General features: G+C 43.9%; 1 protein-coding gene across 1 annotated transcript in view; it reads right to left on the bottom strand.

Moving 5' to 3' along the window:
* The window catches only part of NUDC (nuclear distribution C, dynein complex regulator), a 291,087-nt gene that overhangs the window by 191,322 nt on the left and 72,060 nt on the right, over nt 1–27,705 (bottom strand). The window lies entirely within an intron of this gene.

Below are 27,705 nucleotides of genomic sequence, written 5' to 3'. Positions count from 1 at the left end.
ACAAAAATATACTTTTGGATTACAAATACACCAAATATAATGACTAAATAAGGCAGAATTGCCATAAGGAGGAAGTTTTGTGCCCTCCATAAAAGAGCTAGATAGAAGCATAGGTGGTAAAGGAATGGTACACTAAAACCTGGGTTTCTTAAATATGAATTAATGCCCCTGGAGAAATGTGGATGGTGTAAGGGATTAAGAGTAAGAATAGGACAAAGTGGCATGTTGAGTGTTGGTTATAGACCCATTTTCAAGAAATAATGAAAAGTTGGGAGGGATGCCATCTATTCCTAATTCCAAGAGGAGGTTTCCAGTCTCAACAAAACAAATCAACGTCTGTCAAGATGTTAAACAATAGAGTGTCATTTGCTAAAAAACCCTAACCTGACCCTTACACTCTAAATACAATACAAATGTGCATACAGAGATTTCTGTAAGCTAAGCACTTGTAGCTTTGTTTCAAAAATCTAAACACAAAATGTCAAGGTGTAGAAAAGAAAAGGAATCAAGTTCCATCATAGAAGGGGTCTTCCCTTCCCCTAGATTTCCCCTGGTAGTTTAAATGTCACTTCAACACAGTTAAAGTTTACTCCAAGGGGGATGAGGGTTTCCTCGAGTTTCCTTTACGCACAATTGTATATGAAATATGAGAGTGGTTAATTTAAACGGAATGAGGCAGATCACCACTTATAACAAAGTTAAGTTGTACAATATGAACCCCTTGGCAAGAAAAATGCTCATTTACGTTTTTGTTCTTTTATTTGAATTGAGACTTATTTTTATTATTTATTTCCGATTATCTTCCATTTTTCGTTTCCTGTTTAGTTTATGAGAAACTTCACCTTTCTAACTTGGAATGTGAGGGGAATTAATTGTGCCTCAAAAGAAAAGAAAAATCTATAACTATGAAGAATGAGAGTAGATCTTGCTTTCTTGCAGAAAGAGTAGATCTTGCTTTCTTGCAGAATGAGAGTAGATCTTGCTTTCTTGCAAGAGATTCACATTAGAATGTGATGGGAAAATATTACTAAAATTCAAGTTACACAAAGTGTTGAGCTGCAATACAACTAATTCAAGGGGTGTGTGTATTTTTATCCGAAAGGGAATACATGTAGTGGTTGAAAAAAATGTATAAAGATCTAGAAGGTTGGTTTATATTGGCAAATATTATTGTAGATAAGGTATCCTGTCATTGCTTCGAAAAAATAGTTTCGAATGCAAAAGTTTAGAAATAAATGCATCTAAAAAATGCATTTTTTTGTAGGTAAAGTTTTTTTTTTTTACTAAAATGTGTGTTAAGGGGTTAAAAAAAACAAGTTGGGGGACCCTCGCCTCCATTCATTTTTCTTTTTTTAAATGCATTTTTTTCGGTGCATTTTCTATCAAAACTTTTGCATTTTAAACTTTTGTAGTCAAAACAATCACTATAAACCTGTGGATAATACAAAAGTCACAGTTGGTTCGATTTATGGACTCTGTGCACATGATGCTATTTTTTTTCCAGGGTTTTGACAACATATCTGCAGCACATGGATGGTGACCACATGATTTTGGGGGTGACTTTAATTGCGTGCTAAATGATAGACTTGATCGGTCAGCTCCTTTTAGATATTTGGGACAAAAGGTAACAGATAGTTTGAGGAATACGATTGATAACTTTGATATGGTAGATGTTTGGAGGGTTACATTCCCAGACGCCAGAGAGTTTACTTTTCACTCACCAGTGCATGATTCCTACACACAATAGGATTATTTTTTTATGTCCGATACATTTCTAGATGAAGTAAAAGATAGGAATATTTCCAAGAAAGGAATATTTCTGGGCCACTCTACTGTTCGAATGAAATTTACTGTGCGGAAAAAAAAACAACAAATAAAATTAAAAAAAAAAAGAATACGGGTTACAGGCGGTTCAGATTAAATGCATGTATTTTGAGGGATGAAACAATTGAACAGAAAGTAAGGAATTACATATAGAATTTTTTTATTCAGAATCTAGATTCTGCAAACGTCAGTATTGTATGTGACGGCTTTAAAACGGCAATAAGAGAGGAACTGATTAGTCAAACAGCTCACATCAGCAAACAAGCAGTGGAAGAGATTAAACAATTAGAAATCTCATTGGCCACAGTTCAGAGACGTTATGCAATTTCCAAAGACGATGAAGATAAACTATTGGCTAAACTGAAAGAATTGTTGAATTTTAAAATTGACTCACAAACAGAATTTTTTTTATTTTATACCAGGCAAGCGTTTTGGAAGAATGGTGAAATAGGGTGAGTGGGGGGGGGGGGTTCGACTTTTGGCTAGGAAACTAAAAGGCTAATCAAATAGGTCAGTAAGTAGGAATATTGTTAATGATGAAGGTGTGTCCGTTTTGACTAAGAGATCTGTGGAGGCTTTAAATCATACTATTAATTTCTATACTCTGAAACCATGTTTCCGACACATGATGATTTGAACTTATTTTTCGAGAAGATTAAGCTGCCATAATTGTCAGACTAATTTTTTACAGCTGGAAGGACACATTTTAGAGACTGAAAATAGTACGGCTATTGCTCAATTAATAAAATTAAAAAAAATAAATAAATAAAAAAAGTAGAAAAATCACCAGACCTTGACGGTTTACCTATAGAGTTCTATTGGTCATTCCTAAACAAACACTCTACATTTTTGTATAAGGAACAACTTACTTACCTGTAACTGTTGTTCTCCAGCATGGGTCTGACATAGATTCACATCGTCCTGAATAGTCCCCGTCGTTAGGCTGGCAATCCTCCGTAAAGAAAAAAATCAGTTTAGTTTCTGAACTGTCTTTCTACTAATAACCAATCACTGGTCTCTGGGTCATACTGCCCCCAGCCAATGACTGCCCTCTACCTAAGCCCCTCCTCTGGCAGCCATCTTCAGATTTGTTAGCATGTAAAGGGGCAGTAGGACCAAGAGAAGAGCCGCAGAGGGGTCGGCGGAAGGGTTCGCATGTTAATTCACGCCAGACCCATGCTGGAGAACTACAGTTACAGGTAAGTAACGTGTCCCTTCTCCAGCAAGGGGTCTGGCATGGATTCACATGCTCATGAATATAAGAATACATAGCAGTACACGCATACACAACCACAGGAGGTGCCAAGGCTCAACATTAAGCATCTCTTACCTCCTCACCAGGCTCACCTTCAATTGAACAGGTTGTGTAGCACTGCTTGGCCGACTCTGGACTCCTTCCTGGAATCCCGGTCAACGCAGTAGAATTTCGTGAAGGTGTGCGTCGACCTCCACGTAGCAGCCCTGCAGATGTCCAGCAGGGGCACACCAGACAGGAACGCCGTAGTTGCAGCAATCGCTCTGGTCGAATGGGCTCTTCAACAGCCAGGCAACGGTCGGTTTGCCAACCGGTGACAGTGCGTGATGCAGCCGGAGAGCCATCTGGAAATGGAATCCTTGGAGAGGGCCTTCCCTTGGTTCACAGGGCCAAAGTTCACAAACAGCTGTGATGTCTTCCGAAAACTCTTCGTGCGGTCCACATAGAACTTCAGTGCTCTAGCCACATCCAGCAAGTGCAAAGTCCTCTCAGCCAGCGACAAAGGCGACGGGAAGAAAACAGGCAACACCAAGGGCTCACTGATATGAAGTCTGACGGCACCTTGGGCATGAAGGAGGGGTACATCCCCATCACGACCCTCGTCTCGTGGAATGTCAGGTACGCAGGCTTACAGGAGAGGGCCTCGATCTCTCCCACTAGTTTTTCCGAGGTGATGGCCACAAGAAACGCCGTCTTCCACAATAGGAATTTCAGAGGCGCCGAATGCAAAGGCTCGAATGGCGGACCCATGAGCCTAGTCAGCACCACACTGAGCTCCCACGCCGGGGCCTTCACCGGCGGGAATGAGCGGAAAAGTCCTTTCATGACCTCCCCGGAGTTCTGGTATAGCGGGAGATAGCCGCCAGATGAATTTTGAAAGGCATGCGCCAGCCCGGCGTTGGCCAGCTACAGCAAGTACGGCAGCACTTGACAGATCATCCACCTTATGGCGATTTTGCGATTTGCAAAAAAATCAAAATAAATCGCTAAATTTGCCATTTCCCGCAATTGCCGCTATAAATCATTAAATGAGCGCGAAAAAGACAAGTTAGCTTAGTGTGTCTTTTTCGCACTCATTTAATGATTTAGAGTGAACACAGCAGGCTACTGATTGCAGCAGCTTGAGGGTTAACACCTGCGGCTCTGCGCTCGCGTTGCAGGACCGGGATTGGGGGGGTGGGGAGGGTCACGCAGGCATGGGAGATGCACAGCATTTGGCTGTGTCCCCAGGCACCTTCCAGGCTCATTAGTGAATGCCCGCCCTGCCGAGCTGAAAGTTGGTGAAGCATAGCCAGTTAAGCACTGGCCTGTCCACCCATCTGCCCCCAGCTAAGGCAAGAGCACCCAAACAGGCCACTGGTGTTTTCATTACCGTCCTGTCGAGCGCCGGAAAGCATAAACTTAATGCTTTCTGACGCTCACAGCTACAGCTACGAGCGTCTTCAATTGGCATCATGCAGCCCAGCCTTCAATGAAGGCTGGGCTGTATGACAACAATTACGCACTAAATTGGGTGTTTTATGAAAGGCAAATGCCATTCATCCTGTGCAATTTTGGTGGTTATGCAAAGCCGATTTAATGATATATGCATATTTCACCTTGACATGCTAATTTCTGGTAACATCACATGCCACTGCATTTGTTGATGAATCCCACCACCTTAATTTGTAGGTCTTGGCCCCTGGTAGTGTTCTGATGTTTCATTTATGTTTGTGGGTGTATTAAGTCACCATGTGTGGGTGGCATAACCAAGGAATGATGAATGCTTGATAAAGTTACCTCCAAGAGATTCCAAGAGGATGTGTTCTGGGCATGCTGGAAGTGGGTGGGAATGGCCATAGGGATGTGGGGGGAATTAAGTCTGGATTTGAAATGCAGCTTGTATCGTGTGTGATGCACTAAAGTTGTCATGAAGTTAGATATATTGCTGTGTAATGAGACTGCCACCATATTACAATTGTACATTTTACAGTAGACAACAAACACTTCCTGGTTAAAGAAGAGTGCCAGAGAGCAAAGACCAGTTAGCAAGGTTAGTCTTCCATGCCACAGTGGGCAGGTGGGATGTCAAGGGTAATGTGGAGATCACTGCTGTTGGGGTTGTGGGCATTTTGAGGAGTTAAGAGTAAGTAATCAGGATCAGGCAGTTATGGTTGGCCGCCAGTCACTTCCCTAACCTCGAGCATTCTCAACTACTAATCAGTCACTCCATAAACATACCAAAAAAAGGCACCCACACAGTCTGTTGGATGCAACCTGGGGAATTAATTTGTTTTCTGTTTGAGCAATGACAATGTAGTGTTCAGAATGTAATTTTTTGTGCAACCCTGGCTACTCAACAGTCTGCATACTCTTTTGGGTTGGAGCAGCACTGCTTGCAAAAGTATGCAATGTGCAGCCTAGCAAAGATGCATCTTTGTTCTGTATTCCACCAGGAACATATTTTGACATTCCTGAACCAAGAAACAGGATCTGTACATCACAGAAGACACCACTGCAGCCACCGCAGGTGACTTTTGCCAGACCGGTCAATTGGGAAGGCGAGCACCACACCGCAGCAGAAGACTGCTAGCCCAGTCAAAGGACATAATGGAGAAATTCTTGCAACCGTTTAAGCCTGAGAAGAATCGCTCCCATTTGGCCACACAGCGACCACCCTTTGTTGCGCAGGTTCCTTCATGACAAAGTCTGCAATGGTGGCGCCATCCCTGGAAGTCACCAGCTCCAGGAGAAGTATTTGCCTGAAAGATACAGGCAGGCCAAAAATGACCTCAAGGAGAAACTGAAAAATCAAGACATGTGTGTAATATTCAATGAGACACCGTATGTTGAAGGACGCTGCATCCTCAATATATTATTTGGAGCAGTTTGGATAATTGATGGCAGTCAAAGAATACACACATACCTTGCTGACACAGTGTTCCTAGCGCAGTGCAACCATGCCACAGTTGCACAAGCAGTTACTGAGGGTTCTCACTGACGGTTCCATGTCATTTCATCGTGGGATGTTTTTTCGCGGTGTTTTTATCTTGATTTTTCTTTTTTTTTAGATTAATCGATTTTATTTTTTTGGGGGGGGTTCCCCCCTCAACCTCCCCATTTTCTAAAAAAAATGTGATTGTTTTTTTCCTCCCAAAAAAATTCACAGTAAAAAACCCGTGAAAAAATATCCCGCGACGAAAGGACGTCATACCCCACCGACTACCACATTGCATTCCAAAATGTTCTGTGCTTCAACATGGACAATGCCGCATACATGCTTAAGGCTTACAAAACTGTTCTAAAAAAAAAAATAAAAAAAAGAAGATCTATATCCAAACTCAATCCGCATCACATGCTTGGCACACATCCTCAACCTTGTTGAGGAGTCTTTCCGAAAACAGTTTGTTGAGCTGAATGCGTTTATAATGTACTTCTCTAGGATTTTTTATATGGCTGGTAGCAAAAAGCAGGGATTCTTACACCTCACTGAGACCCATGGAATGCAACCCCGAATGGCACCCGACCCATGCAGTACCCGTTGGAATTCTTGGTTTGCTGCAGTTCAGTATCTCTGCAAACATTTCCACACATATTCTAGTTTCGTGGAATCTGAGATGCATCTCAGAAAGTCACACCCCACCCCCCGATTCTTTAGAAAACCTTCAAATGATTCTCAGTGGCAATAGCAAGACTTGCATCAAAGTTCAGCTGGAGATGGTGGCTGACAAGTGCCAGAGCATCCTGTTTCTTACTGACATCTTTCAGAATCAGATACCTGTTGCCATGAAGGTGTAGGATTATCTTGAAGACCTACACATTAACTTTACCAACAATTATGTGCCGACATTGGAGTCACTGCAGCATTTTCTTGACTCCAGAGAAGGAACTACATTGATTCTGAATCAGAAAGAACATCGCAAGGATCAGCTTACTCAGGCTTTTGAAAATGTTCGACAAGCTAGGCAAATACATAGATCGTGGTCAGCCTGGGATAAACTTCTTAAAACAGGTATGCATATTTAATCCAGCACGCCTTAGCATTCTAACACAAAACAAACACTTATTATTCTGCTAGGACTAAGTGAGGTTCCTGATCAGGAGTTTATTCTGTACTTTGAAATTTTAGCAGTTTGTGCATTTGTCTCTGGAATAAGTGATACAGACATTTTCTGACAAGGGGTGGCGGACCGTCTACCTGTACTATCAAACGTGACAAGGGCATACAAAGGCTGTGTCATAAATTCCGCCGATGCAGAGAGGAGTAACAGAATTTACAAAATAATTTTGTCTGCTAGGCGTTGATCGCTTGTCGAGAAAACAATACAAGCACTTGTGTTTTTGCACTACAACCAGCAGCAACAGGATCTATTTTTTTTTGGAACATTTTATTAAATATTTAAACCAACATTACAACCAAACTTGCAGTGTATACAAAAGCTTTACAGTTATACATTTTTTCGAATCGCACTCACTGCATCCCTTGTCCCACCCCCGTTATGAGCCTGCTTCTGCTACTGTTCCTGCATCTTGTGATGGGGTATTTCTACCCGTGGAATCCGACGGGTCATGCATTGGCCCAAATAGTTCTGCTATCAGGAGCTTCCAAGCCATCAGGGTCTCAGTCTCTTCCTCCCTCCCAGAGCTGCTAGTCTCTTGCCATACCACGCAGCAACAGGATGTTGAGTTTGCTTCTGGTTCGTCCGAGGACTTGAAACAAACTGCCAAGTTTTAATAGCAGAGTCTGAAGATGAGTCTGATGAAAACTAAAATACTATTTGTAGGTTTGTTAAAAGTTCCCCAGATCACCAAGTTCTTGGTATTAGGCTAAAAAAAGATGTTAAATTATGTATTTTTCAACAATAAAAAATGCCGCAAAAAATGCAGTTGAGCGCCGCAATTTTTTCTTTTTTGTGCCGCAAAATTTTCCATGTCATGCCGCAATATTTTGGAGGGTCTGACTTGAGGGGCCATAATCCGTAGAGGGTTGATCTGTGCACGGCACCAGACAGACCTCTTCCATTTATGTCCATAGCACTTGAAGCCGTGGCAAGTACCTACTTGCAGTCCGCCGGGATATCGTCGCCTCCGAACTCTAGTGCTGCAGGAGCCAGGCCTGCAGGTTCGGCGATCCTGGGTCGTGATGCAGGATCGCGTCCGTCGGAAGCTTGACTGGAGGGGACGCTGACATGTCCAGAAGGTCCGGGTACCATATCTGCCTCGGCCACGCCGGTGCGACGAGGATCATCCTGCACCAGGACTGTCTGAGTTGACTGATCAGTCCCAGAAGCAACGGCGGGAACAGGACGTCCGTGGGGAAGGAGAATGCATCACCCATGCTCCCCTGCTAGGGCAGTCATTGGCTGGGGGCAGTATGACCCAGAGACCAGTGATTGGTTATTAGTAGAAAGACAGTTCAGAAAAGAAACTGAAACTGATTTTTTCTTTACAGAGGATTCCCAGCCTGACCACGGGGAATATTCATGAGCATGTGAATTCATGCCAGACCCCATGCTGGAGAAAGTTTATAATTTTTTGCTAGCAAGGGGTGAATTGTGTATAATGAAAGAAGCTTTTTTTTTTTAAACATATTGGTTTTACATCACAATACAACCAACTTCCCCCCCCCCCCCCCCCCCCCCCCTTGGGCTCTAAAGTCCGGCATACCAGGAACTTATTCATGCATTGAAGATGTCCGATACCTTGATGTTATGGGGACATATAGTCCGACTGAAGATAGTCCAGAATCCCTTCCCATTTCATTGCAAATTTGTCTCTCGTGCCCTGGAGCGTGAGTAACCTTCTCCATTGTTACGTGGGCCCACGTCTTTTGTAGCCATGTGTATGTTAGTGGGGTGCCTTTGTTTTTCCAGTTCTGGGCGATGGTTGCCCATGCTGCTATGAGGAGCCCCATGAAACCTCTCCACTAAGTCTTTAAATTTTTTTGCTGTTTGGTCTCTCATTCCGCACAGCCAGACCCCTTTTCCTAACATCCTCGCATCTGGAAACATCTTTCCCATCTCTTCCTTAATTTCTTCCCAGAATGGTTTTATCCCTTTACAATCCCACCAAATATACCTCCACGTTCCCACTTCCTCACAGCCTCTCCAGCATTTATTTGATGTTTTGGGAAACATGGCTTGCAGTCTTTCCGGCGTGTAGAGGCATTGTGTCACTATTTTGGTCCACATTTCCCTGGTCTGCGCTGAGTGCGTCAGCTTGGGGATCAATTTCCATAGGTCTTCCCATTGGGCTTTCGTGGGTTCCTCCCCCAATGTTTTGGCCCACCTGATCATGTATGACCATTTGATGTCTTCTGTATTATTTAATGCCCTTCCCGCCTATCTTCAGGCCCAGTAGGTTAGCTGCTCCTTCTATCTTCCCCCTATCTCCCGCCAGGATTAGGATTTCCAACTTTTTCTTAATGATTTTTAGTCCTGATATGTTCCCAAATTCTTCTAATTCCTTCACCACAGCCTGTGAAGATGCTTCCGGGTCTTCTAAGGTTATCAGTATGTCATCTGCGTATGCTATCATTTTATGCTGTGTTCCTGCCATCTCAATCCCTTTAATGTGGGTAGTCTCCCTAATTTTTATTACGAAGGGTTCCAAGAATATAGCATACAAAAGTGGGGATAGTGGGCAGCCCTGTTTCATGCCCCTCGATATTAGTATCCTGTCCGTGACCTCCCCATTAATTGCCACCCTGCTAGAAGGGGAGTTATAGTTTGCCCTTACCATTGCTATATATTGTTCCCCAAATCCCATGTAGGTGAGGACTCTAAATAGCATTGACCATTCTACCCGGTCGAACGCCTTCTTGGCATCCACTGAGAGTAATAGTGCTGGGGTATGTGTTATGCCATTTTTTTCCAGTAAGTGAATTAGTCTCCTGAGATTTTCATGGGTTTGCCTTCCCGGGATGAAGCCCGATTGATCCAATTTAATTAATTTTGGGAGGAGCGGGGATAGTCTTGCTGCCAATATCTTTGCATAAATCTTTTCCCTGATCAATTTGGACGCAATTGGCCTCGGGGAGTGTCGGTTCTTTCCCAGGTTTGTGGAAGACCAACACCTTCGCCTCATTCATTGTGGGAGTCACATTGGCATTTTCTTTGAATGAGTTCAGGAGCCTAGTGAGGATTGGGGAAATCTGTTCTACATATTTTTTATAGAAGGGGGCCGAGAAGCCATCTGGGCCGGGTGCTTTATTTACCGGGAGATCTGCTATCGCTTTTCTAACTTTCTCTACCCCGATTGCGCCAGTCTATCCTCATCTGAGATTCGTGGGATGGGGAGACCTTTCAAATATGTGTCCTGTTCATCTGCATCTGGGAGGTCTGAGGAATAGAGTTTTTGATGGTATTCTTTGAATGCCTCTCCTATACCCTGCGTTTGAGTCAGCATTTCCCCTACGGAATTTCGTATGGCCTTAATCGTAATTTCTTTCTGCATTGCGCGGAGTTGTCTCGCTAAGAGTCTGTCTGCTTTATTGGCTTTTATATAATATCTCTGTCTCAGGTACAGCAATTTCTTTTCTGCTCCCTTTGAGCGCAGCTGCTCCAGTTGGCCCTGTGTATGCTTCAGCGCTTTCTTGTTAGCCTTAGTGGGATGGGTCAGGATTTTCTCGTGCAGTTCTGCTATAGACTTTTCCAACTCCTTTTCCCACATGTATCTTTGTTTGTCTTTCGTAATTTTTAGGGCTATGATCTTCCCCCGCAAAACAGTTTTGAACGCATCCCAGATTGTGCCCAGGGGAACCTCCCCATTGTCATTTTGTGCGAAATATTCTTCTATCATTTCTTTTTTGGCTTCCCCTGTTATCGGATCTTGGATTACATCCAGGGGGAGTTTCCACCTCCACAGGCCATTTGTTTTCCCCGGTACATTTAGGTCCAGCCATAGCGGAGCATGGTCCGATAGCGCCATCGCTCCCAGTTCTATCCCTTGAATCTTTCCCAACAGGCCCACCGAAGCCCAGAAATAATCGATCCTTGACATGGAATTGTGAACATGCGAGAAGCATATGAACCCCTTCTGTTCCCCCTTCAGTTCCCTCCACACATTATTCAGGGCCAGGTGGTCCATCTGCTGTTTGAGGCGTTTTGATGGTGCTCCCTGCCCTGGGGCGTTACCTGCACTTCTGTCTAGTAATGGATTCCATGCCATATTGAGGTCACCTCCCATGATCACCTCCCCCCCTCGCAAAGCCTTCTATTTTCCCCAGTACGTCTTTGAGGAATCCGTCTTGCCCCTGATTTGGAGCATATATCGATACCAGTGTAAGGCGATATCCATTAAAGTCCACATTGACAAGCGCGTATCTCCCTTCTTTATCTACTAGAGTATCCGCCACATTGGCCGCTCTCCCTTACCTTATCGCAATCAGCACCCCTGCTTTTTTCTCTGTAGAGGTTGCGCCTGTGTCCAAATTTTATACCCTCTAATGCAAATTTTTTGCTCGTTGCTCGTCCTGATATGGGTTTCTTGGAGCAGTATTATATCTGCCTTATCCCTTTTCAGCTGCTTCTCCAGTTTCACCCTTTTCACTGGATGGTTTATACCCCTCACGTTAAAGCGTAAGATACGGATCTTCCCCATTTTCTATGTGTTCATGCAGATTTTGCTGGTTCCCGTGCTTGCCCAATATAGGTCGTTCGAGCCCCACACCCGCCCTCCCTTCCCCTCCCCATAAACTGACCCCTCCAACCATAAACATTAAACCAAACAACTTGCCCCCGAGTAGGGCGAAGGTTCCTACTGATGCTATGGCGTTGCACCCATCGCTCCTTGCCCTCCCTATCCACGGGGGATAACTTCGCGGGGAATCCTAAACCCCATCTTTTATTCAGTCCTTACCAAATTCCAAGACGGTGGGTCCTTCCCGGGCCGCCGACTCCAGATTATTTGTAGCCGATCATTCCTTTTCCCTCCCGCCGTCCGCGGGACGTAATTTCTTTGTCACCTTACATGTGAGCTGTCATTCCACTTTTTGGGGTTCTTTAATTATAGATTCTTGTGGCCCTCCTTTCCTGTGTTTGGCCTCCTCTGTTTAATCGTTTCCCAGCCTCTCGGTTGTCTCGTCTGTTCTCTCCTTCGTGTAGATCCTCCCGATTCCTCATCGCCTTCCTGGATTCCCATTATATTAAGGCCTTCTTCCCATGTGGTCACTCTTCCCTGTTTCCCCTCCCCTGTAAGCAACAGTCCAAATGGGAAGGTCCATTTGTAGCGGATTTCTTTCGCCACCAATGCCTTTACCAAGGGGGCCATAGCCCTTCTTTTTTGCAGGGTCACCAGAGCCAAGTCCTGATAAAGTTGTACTTCCTGCCCATTCATTCTGATGTGTTCCATTTCTCTCGCTTTCCTCAGTATCTGTTATTTTTGTGGATATGATGAGAGTGCTACCAGGACAACCCTTGGTCTTTCTCCCGGCGCCCACGATCTCTTCGGCCCGACCCTATGGATGCGGTCCATCCCGATTTCCTCCATGTCCTGGGCGTCCAGGACCTCTCTAAACACTTCCTTCACTGCCTTCTTGAGGTCTTTGTCCAGGACAGTTTCCGCCATGTTTTTGATGCAAATGTTGGACCATCTGGAGCGGTTCTCTAGGTCCTCGCATTGAATTTCTAGGTTGTGGGTTAGTCTCACCAATTGTTCTTGCGTTTCACTCACCTGTTGTGTTTCTTCTTCGACACTCTGGATTGTTATTTCGATTATGTCCGTTCTCTCCTCCAATTTGGCCAGGTCAACCTTGATATCCTGTACCGCCTGCTTCATATCATTTTTCATGGTCGTGAATTGTTCCTGCACTGTGGACATGAACTTGTCTTGTAGGTCCTGAATATATATATATATATATATATATATATATATATATATATCTCTCCCCCCCCTCTCTCCCCCCCCTCTCTTTCCCCCTCCTCTCTTCCCCCCCCCCCGATGTTTGCGTCCTGTTTTGAAGGTTGCGGTGTCTGTTGTGTGGCGTTGCCTTTCACTTTGGCTCTAGACATGGTATACCGTTTTCCCGGGGTGTCAGAGTCTTGTGAGTAAATGGATGGTTTTTTCCCAGAGTGGGTCTGGGCTTAAGTATCCTGTTTCTCCTGTTCCCTTGTAGTAGCCTGTTACCTGCGAGCTGGTGTATGCTGGCCGGAGCCGGGGGTTCTCCTCCCCGCTTCACCTTGGCTGGGTTCCCCGCCAAGGCTTTCCTCTGTTCACTCCTTACCCTTGGTCTGGGTATCCCCATATGTGATGTCCCCGGTGTTAATGGGGCTGGCCTTGAGGTTGCTTATTCACGAGGTGGTTGCGTGCCGGCTGCGGTATAGTTGCCTGGGGACGGGAGCCCTTTCGTCCCCTCTTTTTTCGTTTTATGCTAGGACCATGCCGATCCGTTGGCGTCGTGTCTCTTCAATACGCCCCTGTGTCTTGTGTGGTCCCTTGGGATGTGCGGGGGGGGGCCACCCCCAACTGTGTTCTTATGGGGGGGGAACCATCCCACACCGCCCACTGAGCTGCCGGTCCCCTGGGAAGGCCACACTGCCTGCTGTTAGTGCTTATATATGCTTCGCCTCCGGGTGCTGCTCGCCGCCTGGAGCGCAACGGGAAACACAGGGGGGGGGGGTCCCTCCGCCCACGCCCCGTGTACTTCCTTCGCGGGACCCGTGTCCGGGGTCCTGCCTTTACCCGGGGGGGGTTCCCTCATGGGGTCTCACCTCTGCTGTTGATTTCGGGTGGTCCCCGCTCAATGCGTCAGAGCGGTCCGCCCGGGGCACGTTGGTTGTCTGCGCCTCCGGGTACGGCGCAGCCCGTGGTGGTCTCTGTCTGGAGGGGCTCCCCGCCACACCCCGCTATCCTCTTCCCGCCCGCCGAAGTCTCGGCGGGCGCGTCCGCCGCAGCGCTCCGCTCTTCCCAGCCGCAGGGAGAGGGGCCGCCTTTTCTACTTTCCTCGGCTCAGGCCCGTTCTTCCCGATGGGGGAGGGGCGGTTCGCTCGCCGTCCCCATCTGTTATGCTGCCCTGGTCCCGAAGTGAGGGGACTGTGCCGGAGGGATTATGTCGGCGCTGGGGGGGGGGGGATTTCATATTCCGTTCTTTTCAGCTCTGCTGCGCTTGTTGTGCCTATTTTTGGCGGCCCGGGCGGAGAGCGTCTCAAACACGTCTCCTCACCCCGGCGGCCATCTTGGAATGTCGTATGAAAGAAGCTTTAATAACACAAATTCCTAAGCCGGGTAAAGCTCAAACTAATAGTGAGAACTAGCACCCAATTTCCCTGCTGAATGTTGATATGAAGATTCTTGCGTAAATATATGCAAATAGGCTGAGTCTGTGTATCGGAGAGTTGATTCACACTTCTCAGTCTGGGTTTATTACTCAACGATAAGGATATGATATTAGATCCATTATTAATATGATTTCAAATAAATATGGAATACATTTGAAAGCAGCCTTATTTTATTTTTTTGACGCAAAGAAAAGCAATTGATAGGGTTAACTGGCTCTCTCTGAAGTATACCTTAAAGTAGAAGGGCTTTGGTGTAAATTTTGTGAATATGGTTGATTGCCTGCATAATGGAGCTTCAGCCAGGATCTGGGCTAATGGTATAATTTCTGAGGCATTTAGATTATATAGAGGCATGAGACAGGGGTGCCCGCTGTCATTGCATCTTTTCAATAATGCTCTTGAACCACTGATAACACTCATTCATCTGTATGTGGATCTTTGTGGATTGAAAATAGGACGGGTCAGAATTAGGGTGTTAGCATATGCAGATGATTTAGTCGTTGCACTTTCAAAAATGTTTAATGAAATTGAGATGCTGTCCGGCCTCAAGATTAATAGGTCAAAATGTGAATCCTTTCCGTTAACAGACAATAGTTTGACTAATGATTTTGAGTGATGGAATTGTAAATGGTCAGATGAGAGAGTTACTTACTTAGGGATAACTCTGATAAAAGATTTTTTAAAAAGATAGTTGAAATTAATGTTGAGAGGGTGATTAAAGTTATTAGAAAAGATATTAATTGGAAAAATATTTCTTTGGGCATATGGGGGAAGATTAGCGCATTAAAGATAACATTATTACCAAAAGTACTTATGTTATTCAATCATTACCCTTGCCTTTTTTAAAACAGCTGTTGAAAGGATACAGTCTTTAAAGAATTTTTATGGGATGATAAGCAAACTAAAATAATTCCTCAATATGTCTTGACCTGTGAAGTCAAAAGTGGGGGTGTTGGATATCACAGTAAACATAGGGGGTTTGCACTAAAGAAGGTTGCTTTATATTTTGATCGGACTGATGTAAATAAATAGACAGATATGGATAGCTATGGCGATCTCCCTTTTGACTTGTGAGCGTTATACAATGTGTAAGACACCAAGAGCTATTCCGTTCTGGCCTAGTATTAAGATGACCAGTGATGCATTGCTAGCGTGGTCGACAGAGAGTGAACAGATCACCTAGTTACATAAGGAGGCATCTGTGGAATAATCCCGCTTTTCAATTCAATAATAAAATGATTGTATTGGAAGAGTTGGATATCGAAGGGCATAATGAACATGGGAGATGTTCTTGAAATGGATCCGATCTTTACCTTTGAGAGATTACAGACACAATATGGACTAAATGAATACAGAAAGACAGATTTGATTAATTGAAAACTTTGTTGAATCAAAGGATAGATGTATTGAATACTCCTTTGGCTGATAGAGCAGGTCTTTTTCAGATTTATGACTGCCCACCCAGGACGGTATATAGACCTTTAAGCTCATGCCGGTTTCGTCGGAGGTGGGAACATTTAAGATCAAAATGGTCAGTTGAAATGAATTGTGAATTTTCAGAAAGTGAGTGGGAAACTATATCTAAAGAAGCAACCTTGATGTAATTGGATCTCAAACTGAGGTTGATAAGACAAAAAAAATGATATTTAGGTTGTACTGGACTCCGCAGAGAAAGCAATTACTTGGTTTCCAGGATGATTATCACTGTTGGAGTTGTGGGGAAGGAGGAGGAAACCTTTTACACATGTTATGATGATGTTCGAGAGTTAGGTTGTTTTGGAGAGAATTACTTGATCAGATCATATTGGTAGTGAATACTGAGGTTTTGAGATGCTCCAAATACACATTACTGAGTTTCAGTAGATGTTATATGGGAGTTGTGAGAAACCTGAATGTGTCTCACCCGCTAGTCACCAAGATCCGTCATCCAGGTGACCAGGACACGGCCATCGCTATTGGATCCAGTTACTGGGGTTGGACCGGTGTGGTAGGCTCACCTGTATGTGGGGTATCCGGGGAGTGGAAATGGGACACCGAAGGTTGAGACGTGGTATCCCCTTCCTTGTAATACCTTTACCCCATCCTACCCTGTAGGATATTTAGAAGCTCTACCCCCCTTTTCCGACACAAACAGTTTCTTACTCTGTGACAGACAACTGACTAACAGCAGAGCCGTTTACCCGACATGTCCAAACACAAGGGTCAGGCAGAGTTAGGCAATTGACAATCGCACACACCAGACAGCCCTTAACCTTCCCCACAGGGATAAAAGGGAGAGCACGAAAGCACACTTCGAGCAAGGTCAACCGCACGAGGAAGCAGCTATTCCAGGACAGAAGTTCAAACAGAGACGAAAGGCAGCGAAAGCTGAAAGAACGAAAAGGAGGAAAGTGCCCTTGCCCTTTTCAACCTAGACCTGCAAAGCCTCCGGAAAAGGCAACATAAGGCCAGGATTTACAGCCGATGTGTGGGGTAGCAGATGACAACGGTGCATAGGTGCCTCCCGCATTGATAGCACAGGCGGGGAGGCATGCTGGCTACCCTGGTACCGTCCTTGACTCCCAAAGCAAGACAAGCCAACGGGTTCAGCGCAGCCGGTGAGTCGGAGAAAGCAGATAGCAAACTGAGCTATGTTGAGCCCAAGGTTGCAATCGGCAACATTATGTAAATACAAGAAACTTGTGAACAAAGAACTTTGAACTTTTGGGAATGCCCAGAGAAGGACCAGCTACAGAGTGGTCAGGTGCCGCAGGAGTGCTCATTCGAAGGACTCTTGTTGGCCCCTTTTGTTTCGGTGTTGAAACTGCAAGTACCAGAAGGCCCTACGAAGGGGCAGCGTGAGGTGTCAGAGTGGTCCTACCGGGGTCACGTCAAATCCCTTGTATATCGAAAGTCTCGAACCCATTGCTGAAAGAAAGCTAGGGGAAGGGAAACCCTGCTTTCTGATGAGATGAAGTAAATCATGAACTGTGTTAAAAGATGGCTATGTGAACCCAGTGTAGGGATGCCAAGGTAAAAGCGAAGAGAAGTAAATCCTGCATCGTAATATTATTGACATTCCGAGTAACAGGCCATAGTGAAACCGGCAGAGGGAGGCCCACGTTGCAGGAAGGATCCAAGCCCGGTGGAGTTCCAAGGGACGAAAAGCAATCACCCGATGTGCAAGATCATTGAAGGAACTTCTGTTTGTTGTTTTGATCCAGCAGGCCTTCTAAGGCAAGAGACTTTGTAGAAAAGAGACCAGGCCCCCTGAAGGTTCTGGTATCGTTAAACGGAATTGTGAACCTCGTGCTGGAGAAGCCAAGGAGTGTGCCAGACCATTCTGACTTATTTTGTGAACACTTTCTTTTCTGATTAACATTATCCCACACTATTTTTGTAACTTAGTTGCAAGGACTGGCAATCTTTAATTTTTTTTTTTTTTTTTTTAGTATAGGCCCTTTTTATTCGACAAGACGTCTCTAGGACTGTTTCCTTATTATTTGATGGTCATAGCTTGCTCCCATCTTAGATTTAGGTTAGGCATTTTTCTCACTCGTTATACAGTTTAATAAACACCCTTGAACTGTGATCACTTGTGTCTGTCTTTATTGTTGCCACCATGAGTTCCTTACAGAGTGGACCATTATTTGAGGATGTGGGTTGTCAGAGCGTTGGTGGTTGCACAAAAAGATACTACAAGTATGGAAAACAAGGGGAAAAGCTGCAAATTGATACTTGGTAGAGAGTTAGTTGTATTATCCAAATATGTATTTATTTTATGTGTTATAGTTTTAAAAATAAAACTTTACACATATACATCCATCATTTACATACCATGATATAAAAACTAGAAATCTGCAATACATAGATATATACATACTTATCCTTGTGCAAATAATATTACAATGTCGAGTACAGGGATATATACAAATATTATCATATAAATTGATAGTCAGGACAGGCTGGCAATGCCCTATCAGATGCAAACTCATTGACACAAACATACATACACCTTTATTCATTAACTGCACTCTCACGCATCTCAAAATCCTACTAGATGAAACCCTTGCATGTGATCTTGCCTACCTATTGTGTCACCACTACCTATTATACTGTAGTCACTAGCTATCAATGCCATGAGTATTGCACCTATTGTTTACCATTCTACCACGCTGTGTGACATATGAATATTACAACTGCCCTCCGGTACTGCACGTTTACTAGTGTATGACCATAACCCAAACGTGCAAAGATTGCTATAATCAAAATCAACACGAACTGAACATGCTTTTCTAGTCAGCATTTACTGTATTCTTACGTTAAACGGTTTGTCTACTCAAGCAAGCTCACATGGTATCCGATATTAGAACTGCATGCATGCTTAACATTCTTCTGCTGTCATTTGCTCATTGTTAAACTTGCCACTTGCTAGTATCTACAGTCATTGCATATGCATAGAACCTAGCTCTGTTGCCTGTATAGACCAACGATACATTTTGAACGCACCCCATCTACCCACGCGGACTACTGTGTGGAGCTAAACTTCCTTGTATGCTAGCATAGATCATCAGTACTGTCACAAGATACTGCCGGCCGGTTCTGGCTTCACAACCTTTGGGGGCTCAATTACCCTATTGCTAATCTATACCATGCTCACTACTACGATACTACTAAGGTTTTTGAAACTCTTAATGCTCTGCGCCTTCATAACAATGACCTGCACCACACTCTGCAGGAAAGAAACTTAAGACTGAGAGAAAGATTGCCCCGGATCTACGACCCTAAGGCTAGCATCCTCAGCACCCAAAACTCTGACAGACGGCAAAATACCAGAACTGTATGCTCCCATCTACCTACACCACCTGTAGAAATTGCACATAAAACGCATGCCAAAAGTAACCCACCCAAACAGAGACTTCCCCCTACACAATGGCAGCACAAGGCAACTATCAAAGGAGCCTTCATCAATGCCAGATCCCTCATAGCACATACCACTGAAATAGCAGACATACTTACTACCGACGATCTAGACATCCTAGCTGGGACAGAATCCTGGCTTCATGACGCAGCGGGCTCAGCCCTCATGTTAGCCATACCAGAGTGGACAGGCCCAACGCCAAAGGAGGTGGCTCGGCCATCATAGCCAAAACTAAACTTGCATTAAGGCTGAGCACTCCCTCCGAATTCAAATCCTGTGAGCTACTCGCAGCCAAACTCCCGATCTCTGACAATAGTACGCTAACCATTTTTCTAGTATACCAACCCCCAGGTCCCATTGGCTCATTCGAAGAAGACTTTTCCAGCCTCCTTACCAACAACATCAAGGACACCTCACAACTACTACTGCTAGGAGACTTCAAACTGGGATTTAATGACCCCAAGGATAATCCCCTACACACATAAAAGGACGCACTTTAGACTGGGTAGCCAACCTGAATTGCGCGATCACATCACCAAAATAACACCCCAACCCTGGACAGACCATTACTTAATCAACTTCTCGACTGCCATAGAGTCACCAAAACAGAAAAATACTGAATTGGCTCCACCGCTCCCTACTAAAAGCAAAAAAGACATTACTGCAGAAAAATTGCTCCCACTCCTCCTGCCTTCCCTCTCTGCTTTCACCAACAACTCTGACCCCAATACTTTAATAGCCACATTCAATAACACCATGACTAAAGCCCTTTACATCATTGCGCCCACCACCAAACTTCGCAAAAATAAACAAAAATCCCATATGAACACGTGGTTTACCCCCCCCAACTTAAAGAATTGAGACTCCAGAAAAGGAAACTTCAGCCATCTGGCGACACACCCCTACAGCGGAAAATAAATCTACCCTAACCAATTTCGCTAACATGTACAAAAAAGAAATCATCCTCACCAAAAGGAATACATACAATGAAATAATCTCCAAAGCTAACCACAATACTAAAGGAGTTTTTCACCATCCTTCGTGAAATGGAGAACCCTATTCCACCTACAGATAACAGCCCGAAAGATAAAGAATGGTGCACCAGCATCCAAAACGCCCTATCCAAGAAAATAGCCACACTGCACGCTAAAATATCTGCCAAAAAAGCTTGTTGCGCTCCACTGAGATGCTCACCACCCCTCCCACCACCACCTTAATACCAAACGCACCTTTCAGATTCAATAACATCTCCATATTGGACACTGAAAAGGCCATACTCTCCTTGAAACCCTCCAATTGCCAGGGTGACAGTTGCCCTGCCCAAATCATTAAGGACGCAGCCAGAGAACTAGCACCTTTAATTTCCAAGCTAATTAACGCCTCCTTTAATTCAAGCACCGCCCCGACTAACCTCAAAGAATCATGGGTATTACCACTTCTTAAAAAACAGACACTTGACCTGTCCATTGCCACCAACTATCGACCTATAACAACTGTTCGCTTCCTCCTCAAAATTACTGACAGAGTAGCCTACCTCCAAATTCAAACCTACCTGGAGGAAAACCACTTACTAGGATCACGCCAACCTGGATTCAGACCACAACATGGGACTGAAACGGCGTGGATTTAAAAACACAATCGATGAGCTGAAGGATAAAGGGAAAACAGCCATGCTACTCCTCGACCTCTCGGCAGCTTTTGATCTGGTGATCACGCAGTATTACGCAAACATCTAGCATCAGCTGCACACTTCTTGAGTGAAGCCATAGCTTGGTTTCAATCCTTCCTTGCCAACCGTACGATGAGAGTGTTCTCCCCATCGGCCTCAGCAGACCCAATCCATATCACCTGTGGTGTCCCACAAGGTTCATGCGTCTCACCAACAATGTATTACAACTTTACCAAGCCTCTCTTCGACAAACTTGACCGTTATGCTGACGACACTCAGATCCTCATTCCTCTATCGGGCAACTGTGTCAAAGATACAGCTTTGGTAAACAGGATATACCTCATCATTCAGGCACGGATGGCCTCACCTGGACTCTGCCTGAATGATGACAAAACCGAGATTCTGATCCTGGGTTCTGACTCCAACCTAAAAAAACTAAGTCCCAACTATGCCGCCTTTACCATCTTTGACAATGTAATTAAAGTAGTCACTCAGGTAAAAACACTAGGTTTCTACCTGGACTCCACACTTGCATTAAAAAAACAAGTCAGCTCCATGGCCTCATCTACAGCCTATACTTGTAAATTAATTAGAGCCTGCCGACTATCTAAATCTAGCTGCATTACACTTGCTAATGCATTAAAAATGTCCAAACTGGACTATTGCAATGCTTTATATGCCGGCGCTAATAAAAGTATCATCAATACAATTCAAATATTACAAAATAATGCGTTGAGAGCAGCCTTGGATATACCCCGTCGTAAACATATCTCTAACCATAGAAGAGACCATCACTGGTTAGAAGTTAGCGACAGGATACTTCTCAAAATGGCTTCCCTCTCCTTCAAATGTCTTAATAACGCTGATACCCTCATCTCTCTGCCAAACTGACCAGAAAAATCCCTACCTACCAAACCAGAGCCTCCAACCACCTCTGCCTAGAAACTCCTAGATTCAGACTGTCCAAAGCAGGTGGATATAGCTTCCCTGTCAAAGCTGCACTCTACTGGAACGCGTTGCCTATTCACATCAGAATGAAACAACCATACTCTAGCTTTAGGAGAAATCTGCTGACCTGGTTGCGAACCAATGACAATTAACATCAAGTGAAGCGCTGATCCCTGTATAACCTGCGTATGTGTATATATAGCTGCTCCCATCCGCTTAGCAATGTATCGATCATGTATTGCACACACCCAACCAAATTGTAAATATGTTTCTTTGATGTATGTAACAATCCGTATTCTGTAATTAAGCTTCAAGTATCCTTATAAATGCTGCACCCAGCTACCCACGGTTTGGAGCGCATTACCAGATAAACAAACCTTACATAGATAAATAAGTAAGTAAACCAGATGGGCAAACAAACAAGGGTATCCCCCATTTGATCCTATTCATATGGCTAAATCGTGAAGTAGATATCATCACTTTCATGTCCATCTTTAGCTACTGACAACGATATGCCTAGAACATCTGTCCCATTGGATCCCTAATTGAGGATTTCACATTTTATCGCTCATATTAGACATATTAAGGTGTATATAAGGCCAGTGTATTCAGTATAGTAGCCCATCATACTTATTACTACTCTGAGCCTTATTCAGGTGTTGCTCCACCACCTTCCATATCCTAAAAAGAACAATAAACTTGCCCCTTCTTTGTGAGTTTGTACATCCCTTCCAAAATGTGGAGCTTTTTATTGAATCTTGGCTATGGAAAAATTTATCGAGGTATTTCAGATACACTGTCTTCAAGTTACACCACCTAGTAAGACCATGTCTGATCGTCTCCTGTTCAGTGTTCTTGCCACAAATCCGCCATGAGCGATCTGTTACCGACAGGGCCATGGCAAGACACACTACGCTCAATACCGGCAACCTATTGATTTGCAAGAGTAGTATAACCCTCCTCAGTTCCTTAGATGGACAGAGTGCCAGGTAGAGTTGCATCTTGTCATAGGTGTATAACCTGTCTGACACAGAAATGTAACTTTTGAGGGATCCCAGATGCTTTAACTTCTCAACCCAGTCCCATATAGCTAGGTGTTTACTAAAGCGCTGACGGAGGTTAGGACCACCTTTCCCCTACACACAAGTCCACCCAATTTCTTTGAGGAGTGAGGCGATTCCTCTGCTAAGGCCCGACTTTGTTTCCAAGCTCCGGATCATAGTGCCCATGGTGCTTAATAACGGATTGGATGGACCACATATGAAAAGGTGAGGTTTAAGAGAAGAGAATACCATGCTGATTATGTCAATATTGGACATCCTTCAATGATTTATATGGTGAATCTGATGGTTGATTGTTTAATGGTCAATAACTTGATGTTTGTACATGACTGGTTCTATTGATGTATATATTATATTTTTCTCATTTCTGTTAGTTTTGTTTGTTGGGATGGGTTTCTATTTATTATATATGGATTAATTGAATTGTAGTTCTCTGTGCGCCTTTCACCCAATATGAATTCTGTATTATTTTAGAGTATTTCGCTGAATTTACTCTGTTGTTTATTACTTGTTCTTGACAATGTAAATAAAATTACATTTTTTTAAACTTCACACTGCATTTGTATTAATTTAACAGGGGTATGGTCCTTACCCTTTTCAATTCACTTTTCCTCTTTTTACCCCTGGTGTAGTCCCCTGCCAGGGTATTTGCAACATTCTTACAGATACCTTTTTCTTAAAAAGGGGTACGGTCTTCTCTTTTGTATTCGCTCTCACTGTCAAATGGTTTCTGGTTTACTACTACTTCTCACTCCTGGTTTATTCTCCTACCAGGAATTTACCACTCTGCTTCTTGGGTGCGGATCCCAGACTAGCACAGTGTCTGGTCTACTCTCCTGCCAGGGCTCTTTTTATATCCTTTCAACTTGCAATAGTCCACTTGTTTTTGGGTGTGAGTCACAGACTCACTGTTTACCTGGTTCACTATCCTGCTAGGCTCTTTTTCGTTCTCTACTCGCTCTTTGATCCAAGAAATAATTCTTTTCCAATATTGGGTCATTGACCCTTTCTTAGCAAGGTTCTTATTTGTTTAAACTCGCTTTGTCAAATTTTGGGCCACCACCCCTTTCTTAACACTGTTTGTAATTGTATTAACCTATCTTGGCAGGCATTCGGTCTCCGACCCTTTCCCAACACTGTCCGTACTTGTATCAATCTCTTCAATCAATTGTGTTATTTTACACTGTTAAGGCTGCGTGGCATTCACCCTCAACCGCCCTGGTAACCCTTTTGATCTCCCTGAGCTTACTGTGCAACTTTAGCGTTTCACTCGTCCCTCCTCCTTCCCTTTGGGTTCACTGGCAGGGCTTGCGTCCCATCAGCCAATGTTGCTCCTGCTTTGCCTTCCTCTGCACTAGTTGGCTCCAGCGACCCTTGGTCACAAAGCACTGCACTTCTTGCAGCTCGGTCCCCCTACATGCGGTTCATGACAGCTTCCGTGCGGATGTTCTCAGTCTGCTCGACTCCGGCGTTCCGAACAGCATCAGAACAAGTTGCAAACAGTTTTGGTCTTTGCATCTCATTCCAGTGCCTCTCTCAACTTCTGATCAGCTGTGAGGATTTAAAAATTCCCTGCTTCAATTAACACTTTCCAGTGACTAGAACGAAGCAGTTGCTTACCACTTCTGGTCGGTATCCAGTAATAATGTAGCCAACAAAAATCTAGTCAGTGAAATGTCATGGTGAAAATACCTCTGTAGTGAAAAAGTTGCCAAGCAAAAAGTAGCCAAAAACGCAGATGAAAAGTAGCCAAAAATGGATTGTTGCTAGGGTAATTGTTAGGGTTAGGGAGGGTTTAGTGGAATTTAGTTATTTTTATTTATTTATATTGCGCCGAAACCCGCAGGCATCAGGAAGCATATAAAACGAGACAACTGGCTGCTATTACTTATCCAATGGGTTTCTTCAGTTTATTTAAAGATAGCTGTCTTCAGGGCTTTCCTGAATGAAAGGTGGTTGATCTCTAATCTGACTGCTTTTGGAAGTCCATTCCATGTTTGGGCCGCTTTAACTGGGAATGATGTACCTAATCCGTTTGATCTCTTAAACAATGGGTAGACAATCTGCCCTAGTGATTCTGATCTCAACGGGCAGCCAGGGGTATAATGAAGTATCTGTTTTCTCAAGTATACAGGTGACTTTCCGTATAGGCATCGATGGACTGCTGTAATGACCTCAAATGTAATCCAGTCCTTGATAGTAAACCAGTGAAGGGATCTTCTATCTGGGGTAATGTGTTCCCTTTTAGTTTTCTTGCTAATTATTCTTACAGCGCTGTTCTGAATAACCCGACACTGGTCTATGTGCCCATTGTTGGGTCCTAACATCAGAGTGTTAACAAAGTCTATCCTGGATAGAATCGTAGCCCTTGCTATAATTGCACTATTCTTTTCATTCAAGTAGGGTCTGATGTGTTTTAGTAAATCTCAGGTAGTATTGTTTATGTAGTTAACATGTAGTCAACATGTGATTCGCCACTTAATGACGCTTCTAGAACAATTCCCACGGTCTTTACTTTTTCAAGGACCTGTATAGGTGAACTTCTAATCTGGAAGCCCTTGTATTCTTTGCCTAGTTTGGCTTGTGCCTGCAGTTATCCGAATAGCAGCTCTGTTTTACTCCTGTTAAGGCACATCCAATTGGCTTTCATTCATGTCTCCATTACGTTGTAAATTATCTCAAGTTTACGGGCATCTGTGTCGTAACAACCAGTCATCTCCATTACCAGCCGAATGTCGTCAGCGTAATTTGTAAAAAAAGGCTCTGATGTTCTTGAGCACTGTACAAAAAGGTCTTGTGGAACTCTGCAGTTAATTTGTACAGCAGGTTAGATGTTTTCCCCCCAGTGTATCTTAGACATTCGATTAGCTAAAAATGAGAGTAACCATCTAGTAGCCTTTGCCGAGCAGCCTCCCATGTATTCCAGCGCCCACTGGAGCGGTTTGTGGTCTAATAAATCAAAGGCTGCTGACAAGTGGAGTAGTACCAGCATACCCGACTTGCCTTTGTCCATAATGTTAAGCATGTGCGTCTGGAGATCTAGCATTGCTGTTTCTGTGTTATGAGCACTTCTAAAGCCAGACTGTTTATGTAATAGATCATTGGCTTCCACAAATGCTTGCAGTTGTAACGCTGCCGCTTTATCCAGAATCTTCAGAAGAAAATTACAATTTGTAATTGGGCACAGATTATTTGAATCTTTCTGGTCTGGTTACTAGTGGGATAACTAACTGATTGCATTGTATAGGGTCAGGATAGGGGGTTAGGGTTAGATTATGTACTTTGGGGTTTGGTTAGTGGTTAGGGTACATTAAGTTTTTGGGTATGGGTTTGGGTAAGTGTTACAGAAAAGGGCTATAGAGGATGGGAAGGGCTGGTGATGTTGGCGTAGGATAGCGGTTAGGATAAATCTAGTGGTTAGGTAAAGTAAGCATTAGGGTAAGTGTTAAGAGTTGCAGTTAGGGTAATGTTAGTATACAGCAAGGGTTTGGGTTAGAGGAAGGGCTATATAATTTATGGCGAGCTGGTGATGGGGTTGGAAATCGGTTCACTGTTAATTCTGTATTTATTTTGCATTCCGTAATATCCAAATACAATACTTTAAAACACTAAGGGTTAGAGTGAGTTCTGTTAGGGGAAGGTTTAGGAATGGAGTTAGGGTGATTATGGAGGCTTCATTAGAGGTTTGGGTCATATTTTGGGTTACAGCCTTGTCTTTTTGTGTATTTAAAAATGGCTTTTTTGGCAACCTTAATAATGGCAGCATTTTCACACTTTGCTTTGCTTTGCTTGTATTGAATGACAAAACTCAAAAAACTCAATCCCTGTCCAATATCCCACACAGATACAATTCATCAAGTATAATTAATTACTATTTTTTGAATTTGCAGTTTTCCCCAGTAAGTAGAACGATAGCCTTGGAGCGTTGAGCCAGGGTTGACCTGGAGCACATAACCAAAAGTGAAATATTCTTGTATTTAAGGACTACATTTTTAAAAACTACTTTTTGCTTCCTAGATTTTCACATGACTACATTTTCCTGGGTACATTTTCATATAGAACCTTCTGGTCATCCTCATTGTTTCCTCGTCTCAGAACTAAAAAAGGTGGTGGGGTAAAGAAGGTAGTTGGCTAGGACACTTCGGAATGCTTTATCCATGTCACAATAAGCTATGTAGGCATGTTGTAAAGGCGCATAGGTGTTATTAGGAATTACACTATTTTCCTGCCTCTCTGCAGTTTATCCTCCCACACGTGGTCCTCCCTTACAAAGCCACCCCAGAGTCAGGTAGCTTCTTCCTTTTCCTAGCCACGTAAGAGAAGCTTCCCTGCAGAGAATCTGTGCAGATGCTGCTAAATTCGTCACAATGGTAAAAGAAACATTGTCAGGGAACATGAAGTGGGTCAACTCGTAGTGCCTCCAAAAGTTAGGCAGCAAAACCACTCTTCGTATTCTCTAAATTAGAATAAGGAGGAACAAACATGTTTTCTAAGCAGCATCATAAAAAGAGCCACAGCAGTGAATGCAGGTTTAACGCCAATAAACTGGTTTCACCTTGCTACAGCTCCACAAACAGAAGTTCTGTTCCGGCCACTGGCACAGACGTTTCTGATATGGACTGATCAGCATACGACAAGCATGTCAAGGTCTCAGAGTCTGAGAAAATTGAACTGTGCACTATGTGAACTCTTGTAGGTATATCGTAGGGAGACCTGATCCTCCAAAGGTCCCCATTACAGGTTTACCAGGACCTAGCGACTACTACAGTCCAGAGACGCAAAGTCCTTAGGCT

The sequence above is a fragment of the Ambystoma mexicanum genome, chromosome 11, assembly GCF_040938575.1.
Source record: "Ambystoma mexicanum isolate Mex_15411 chromosome 11, UKY_AmexF1_1, whole genome shotgun sequence".
In the NCBI taxonomy this organism is placed as follows: Eukaryota; Metazoa; Chordata; class Amphibia; order Caudata; family Ambystomatidae; genus Ambystoma; species Ambystoma mexicanum.
This window is presented reverse-complemented; position numbering and strand designations above follow the sequence as displayed.